A 7,397-nucleotide genomic window follows, 5' to 3' on the forward strand; every position below is an offset into this window, starting at 1 on the left:
TGAGAATCTCATGTAAAACAAAAAAAGAAAGATGTCCTTAAAGTTGCTAGCTAACAGCTAATACTTCACAAGAAAATTCAATGACCTACGTATCCAGACACACTGAGCTCCTTTTGACTAATATCACACTGACACTAAACAGATCAAGCCCGAAATGTACTGAAGTACCTGACATGATAAACTTGTGAATCTCGAGTAGCAAAGACCACATCGCTATTGTTAACCTGGTAAGGAAATGAGTTATCAGTACACAGTATATTCTGAAACACTGAACTACTTGCTAATTAATAGAGAAATTTAAGTGGGAAATAAACTATTTACATCCTGAAGTGTGCTGAACTAGCTGAAAGCTGTTCTCAAAGTGATAAGAAGTCTTAGCAAGAAAACTAAGGATCCTGGAACATTCAGAGCTATATTGTACCTGACAATAAACTTATAAAAACTCTAAGGCAAATACTTATTAGTTTAAATTAAGCTGGTATGAGCTTTAGGTACAAAATAAGTCTATACATACTGAATAATACTGAGCTACCTGATTCAACTGAGAAGAAATAAAAATAGAAATATTTTTCCTGAAATATTAAAACCAGTAGCAGGTTTCTGTAACAAAATCTATCTCCTGAATCACAGTGGACGACGTCACATGATACAGACTCCTATTAGACTCCTATATAGTTCCTACTTCAAAATTACAAGAAGCAAAGCTGAACTAGACAAACTTTTGGGTCGATAGGCACTGCTGTAACCTTGATAAACTTAACACTGTCATAGTTTCAATAGTCAAAAGCGGTTTGCAAACTCTCAAAGTCAAAGTATGACTCTTCCCAAGATATATGTTTCTTGTGACTATTTCATCTGGCCATAGGCAGCTGTTGACACAAGTTAAGCACTGCATTCTACTTGTTAAATGTTAAATATAAACTTAGGCCTTTCTTGAAGTCCAGTTCTTCGTTCGTAGACACTTGTGGAATTGCGAGGCGATGCTGTGGTCTGTCTAATCAGCTTGTCCCAATATGCAGTCTGCAGACGATTTCCTGTGGAGATGAGGCAGAAGTTAATGACATCATAATCACCGAGATCTTTAGGCTTACAAAGTAATAACAGATAATTCGTCATAACCAGACTTCAAACATCCTATACTTGGCCTACTTTTACTGAAAGGGGCACAGATAGGACAGGGTCTTTTTTTAGACCCGTAATGAGCGTCTGTAGTCTTCTATGAACCACATCTTAATGATATTAAATTCAATTTTTCCATAGCTTCTATAAATATCAATTCCAATTTGAATTGCAAAGCGAAAGTGGGAGGCTTTCATAGTGTAAGTTCGTATTAGCAAATCACAGTAAATTGTTCATTATATTTACCTGCATTATCATTATTATCATTATTATTATTATTATTATTATTATTATTAATATTTTTTTTGGAAAAAGATCCTCTATCAAACAGAGTTAACAAGAATGTTGTGTTTAGCTAATTGATTTTATATGATAACTTTCCTATTATTATTATTATTATTATTATTATTATTATTATTATTATTATTACTTGAGCCTGGCTATAACATTTCTAAAAACATTTTAATATTCTCCTATAATCTGGCGAGATTTTTCGGTGCCAACATTGTCCCACCTTTCTCTATTTTGTCTCACATGAGCTCAGTAACTTTCAGAAAAGAGCCAGCTACAGCTCTCACCAACTACGTACCTCACGGTACTCATAAAAAAAACAAACCATTTCCTATTAATAAAATAACATAGAATTGTCCAATAACCATTTGAGAATAACAGAGAAAACTTGAATTAGTCAGGAGTTAAAATTTCCATAGTACCAAGATGTTTTATGCAAAAGTTGCAAATTGCTGGAGTGAATGAAATCTTCCAAGTGTTGATTTCATATGATGGAAAGTATTTTGCCAAGATTAAAAGGCATGAATATTATATTACATCACAGATCTTTGTTCTTTTACCTCGCATAGGGCATCACTCATGTTGATTGCCCAACATTCCCAAAAATCAGATTGTCAACATTAGATCATGGAGTACTATTTTAAATGCTAGGAAAATTTTAAACCAGCAATACCAATACGCCCTTTGCTACCGAAGTATTTTGTCCAGATATTTATGACGAAGTGAAAAATTTTGGTTACATATTGCATCAAGTTGAAAAAACTCCTCATACAATTACAACACTTAGAAATCTGACTTAATAACTGTTACAACCCTTAGAAATCTGCCGTAATAACTGTTACAACACTTAGAACGCTGACTGAATAACTGTTACAACCCTTAGAAATCTGCCGTAATGACTGTTACAACACTTAGAACGCTGACTGAATAACTGTTACAACCCTTAGAAATCTGACTTAATTGTTACGACACTTAGAAATCTGACTTAACTATTATAGCACTTGGAAATCTGACTTAAATTGTTACTACACTTTGAAATCTGACTTAATAATTGTTACAACCCTTAGAATTCTGACTTAACTGTTACAACCCTTGGAAATCGGCCTTAACCGTTACAACCCTTAGAAATCTGACTTGATAACTGCTACAACACTTAGAAATCTTACTTAATAACTGTTACAACACTTAGAAATCTGACTTAAAAACTGTTGCAGCACTTAAAAACTGTACATGACTAACATGCACCTCGTAAGTTCCCAAATAATTATATTGCAATAATTCCTTTCTTGAGGATCATTAGACCCTTTAATCATGAAAGCAATACCACTTGAGATTAATCCAATATTAGTCTCTATTTTTCTCTTCAAAATATTCTGTCAAAACCAACATTTGGCTGAAATATTTAGACACTAAAATGACAGACTATTTCTTCTTCCTCAGCTCCATCCAAAAAGCTTCGAGAATTCTTGCAACATAGTGTTCATTATCAATATACACTGGCTTTCATTACTATGAATTAGAATAATGCACAAATAACTAAGTGCATTAGTTTTTTTACAATTAAACTCTATGGTTACACTGTTATCAGGTAAAAAAAAGTGGTATATACAGATTCCTTACCAATAAGGAGTTATTGGAACTATGACGTCATCAGTTGTTCGTAATGGCCGCAGAGAGACAGACCTGAGAAATATATGAACCTCTAGTCTGCTTTCAGTTAAACCGAACTTAAACCACAGTAGGGGGATTCTCTAATCCCTCTGCTGTGGTTTAAGTATTTGGAAGTTCATTGCCTCGACAAATAATACAAGAAAAGTGCATCTTAATAAAGCAGAAATAGTGGACAGGTCTAATAGGCTGACTATAGGCCTACACCATTGCATGACACGTGCAAAGCAATCATAGAACAGTTAATTTTATAAGGGGGGATTAATTCAGGAAGCTTTTGGTTTTGTGTCCATTTTATGCGAATGCTTGACTAACTTTATGTAAATGAATAGGTAACATTTATAAGCAAACCAGACGCATGGAATAAATACCAAAATCTGATCATGAATGGCAAAAGGTTCATAGTATTTGTCCTGTGCAAATGTTAAATGGAGTCGACGGCCTTACAGAATCATTGTAGATTTTCATACAGATAATACATCTGAAAAATAACCCTATTAAGTATGCAATTCGTAGTTACGGCTGTATAATTTAACATGACACCTCTGGTGAAAAGTTGAGACTAAAGTTCCAGGCAAATGATATATTAACCTTCTCCTATCTCAGGGTTCGTAATTTTACGTAGGAACTGTAGATACCTATATAACAAGGCTATAGGTATCTATAGACCTATATAACAAGGTCTATAGATACCTATAGCCTTGGTATAATATCTCAAGCAAAGTCGGTGTCTATGGCAAAATTTACGTTATTTTTTTTCCATTGTTTTAGCACTCGATTCGACCCCTTCAAAGGGTCGTGGACAACTTATTGGGATTCTTTTAGATTTAAGTAAAAGCATAATACAACTTACACAGTTCAAGTGTCGATCCCAATTTACACATTTTGACGTCGAAGTGGTTCCTGGTTCTTCCACCTCAGTAGTCGTTTCAGTCAATCCACAAAGTCAGTTTGATACAGCAACACTGACAATTTAAACACTAAAACAGATTTCTTCAAATATTTACGAGGTTTTATATAATCAAACTCGTCACATTGCATCGTTATAGACACAAATTTATCCACAACCAAACAGAAGTTGACAAACGAACCAGACGCCAAAAATAACTGCTTATTCAGTTTCCCATTACTTTATTTGCTTCTTAATTTAGATATTACTTTCATTATTCATAATAATTTCGTAATTCAGCTATGATAAGGAAATCTTAACCTACGCTATTGTACTTAATTGGCTGCATCCCCTATCCTAATTTATTAATTGTCTATAAAAAAGTACTGATAATAAAAAGCTTAGTCAAATGGTTCTTAAAAATTTTCTGTCGACAACTTTTACTCCAGAGTCCAATTCATTTCAAACTTCAAAATACGCTCGTAGTAATAGATCACGTAACAAATGGAGCTTTGCCGAGGAACATTCTTCATTCTCTGCTATAAGATTTATCAATTCTCTATATAAATGAAGAGATATTACTCCTTTTTTTCTGTTTTATTCGGTAACTTAATGACCTGACCCTGTCGAACTGTGAGCTGTACCTTTATCGAAATGGCTGCAGTAGTAGAGCTTGAAGCGAAACATCGTCTGTAACGCAAATTTTCCCCATTAAATACTTATTACGGGAAACAGGAGGCTCGATACGAGTAATATTCAATGATGAATATATAGTACGTCTCTCATTAATAGAAAAACAGGACCATATATAGTTTCTTTGAAGTTATGGGGAGATAAAAATCTCAATATATGGTTTGTTACACAAAAAAATGACACTGCCACATTGGGACGCCTGCCAAGTTCATCAAAACTATTTAAGTAATTGTAATGTAATTGCTATTTCTAAATGTAATTAGAATTGTCATTAAGATTTTTTGAAAGTAATTATAATGTAACAGTATTTCAAAATGTAATTATGATTGTAATTTACGTTTTGTTTAAAGTAATTGTAATTTACATTTTTTGAAAGTAATTGAGGTGGTTTGGCTGTCCGTCGATTCAAAAACCTTGTATTGATATCGTAAATGGCAAAATCGAACATCATACGGGGGCTACTAAGGTCTAAAATGGCGTGTTTGGTCCAACAAGAGGAGCTGCAGACTAACTTAAGATCGGGTGCCAAAATGTTCTAACCCGGGAGGGTGACTTTTTTTTTTTTTTTTTTTTTTTTTTCTTTTATAACTTCTTATTCCATACAATCTTTCAAAATGAATCTAAACCGATGACTTTCTAGGGAAAAAATATATGGGGGGTGGGGGCAAATAAAATATTCGACCGTAAACAAAATTAAAATCGGCCGTAAAAAAACGGGTTGAATTTTAAAAAGTTTGACCGTAACCAGAAAACATTTAAATTTATTAAAAACTAATAGGCATTATAAATATATAATTTGATTTATAATAGCAATACATTACACCTCTTTATTCGGTAGCAACCAGTACTTAACTTTTGACCGTTAATTACTCAAAACTAACGTCGGGCGGCTTAGACCACTTTGGCACTAACTATTCGCCTCAATTGTAATTTAAATTTTCTGACATTGTAATCGTAATTTAACTCTTCGAGAGTAATTACTCGAACCCTGATAAGAACTTCCATGATCAGTGGCTTCCAAAAATAAAACCAAACTAGGAATAAAATGAGTTGACGCTTACTTGTACTAGATAAGTCGTTCATTTCTTTATTCAGTTTATTATCAGAGACGAAGGAAAAGCAAAAACAAATACAAAATGTTCCTTTATACGCTTTCTTTAATAGTTATTCCTCCAAGTTGTGTGTTCGTAGCTTTGGTAAATAGTGTTTTGTTGGGTTTACAATGAGATGACGTCTTGGTGACAGGACTTGACTGTACGAGACCAGAGAGCCGACTGACTCGCAAAACGCAAACACGTTGCGAGTTATTGCCCGGCAGTGCATTACAAAGACATATCGTACATCCCCCCCTCAAGATTATACTTATACATAACAAAAATTAAAGGGGACAATGTCACTATGAACATGGGAATGAGCTACGAAGAGAAAAATGTTTTTAACTAACGTTTTAGTACAAAAACATGCAGTTACATACACTGAATACGTTGCTTAGTGGCACTCAAATGCACGTAATACAGGTAAATACACATACAGAGAAAAAAAAAGAATAAATTCTTGATATAATTGTACAATTGCATATCATATGAGCAAACAACAAATAACATCAGCATTATATGAAGTCTTGGAGCCACTTGGGTCTACCGGCAGCCGTTTTGGGCCTACCAACGACGGCGGGGTACAGCATGGAATGCGTTACTGGTTCTATGGGCGTAGGGCTCGCGGAGGTGTCGTGCTGAGATGCAGGGGCGCTGGGGGACGGAGCGATGACTCTCAAGTGTCGTCTGTTCCTTTTTGAGAGTCTGCCGCTCCCGTTGAGCGTGTTTGGGCCATAAAGATCATGGAGGAAAAATATGCAGGAAAAATAACGGAGAAAACACGCGAAATTTTAATACCAAAACTGTACAGGAGAATTCGCGAGGAGAAAATGCTTTAAAGCGGAGAATGTGATGGGGAAAATGTGCCTCCGATACTATAATAATGGAAAAACGGTCTTCAGATCGAAAGTTTTCGTTTTCTCTTGAAAAAAAAAAAAGTATAGAAGTTGGATGGTGTTGCTTTAGATTTAGCTGGCCTTATGCCAGCACGGGCGCTTGCTCCTAGAGCAGCCCGTAAAGAAGTTGGAATGAATGATTTTAGAAGAGTATGCAGTCGTTGACTCAAACGTTTATCATTATTGATGCAATTTGTCGTTAATAATTTATTATGATTATTATAAGACTGAACAAGGATTCACTTATGAATTGCTTGTAGTCCTCTCTCTCTCTCTCTCTCTCTCTCTCTCTCTCTCTCTCTCTCGCTCTCTCTCTCTTCTCCCAAGAGTTGTTTTAAGCTTACAATTTGCAGATTTACAGTTCGTGATGGAATTTTTTTTATTTATGAAGGAATAATAGTCTATTTTCTCCAGTTTACATTTTATTTAATATTAACGTTTATTCCGCCTTTGGGTAGCTCAAGGGACCAATTACCAACTGCAGACATTTAGTTAACTAATAAAGTGGGAGTTATATTTTGAGTGTTTCTGTTTATTAAACCTTATTTTATATTTGTATCCCTTTTTTTTGTTTCACCTCCATCCATTTTCTTTTGATTTTTATGTACCTCTATCGTACCCATCTATCGCTTTGAATTAACTGTCACTGCTAATTCACTATGACTGTGAATTCAGTGTCATCGTGAATTCATCTTCACTATGAAATCACTATCACCGTGAATTCAGTGTCATAGCAAATTAACCATC

General features: G+C 34.6%; 1 long non-coding RNA gene across 1 annotated transcript; it reads right to left on the bottom strand.

Annotated features, from left to right (window-relative positions):
* Nucleotides 1-312: 312 nt before the first annotated feature.
* Nucleotides 313-3,095, bottom strand: LOC135198637 (uncharacterized). Its single transcript, XR_010310850.1, has 2 exons — nucleotides 3,031-3,095; nucleotides 313-1,034 (listed from the first exon to the last, which is right to left on the bottom strand). It is a non-coding gene; the product is annotated as an uncharacterized LOC135198637 (long non-coding RNA).
* Nucleotides 3,096-7,397: the final 4,302 nt, after the last annotated feature.

This window comes from Macrobrachium nipponense, chromosome 22, assembly GCF_015104395.2.
Source record: "Macrobrachium nipponense isolate FS-2020 chromosome 22, ASM1510439v2, whole genome shotgun sequence".
In the NCBI taxonomy this organism is placed as follows: domain Eukaryota; kingdom Metazoa; phylum Arthropoda; class Malacostraca; order Decapoda; family Palaemonidae; genus Macrobrachium; species Macrobrachium nipponense.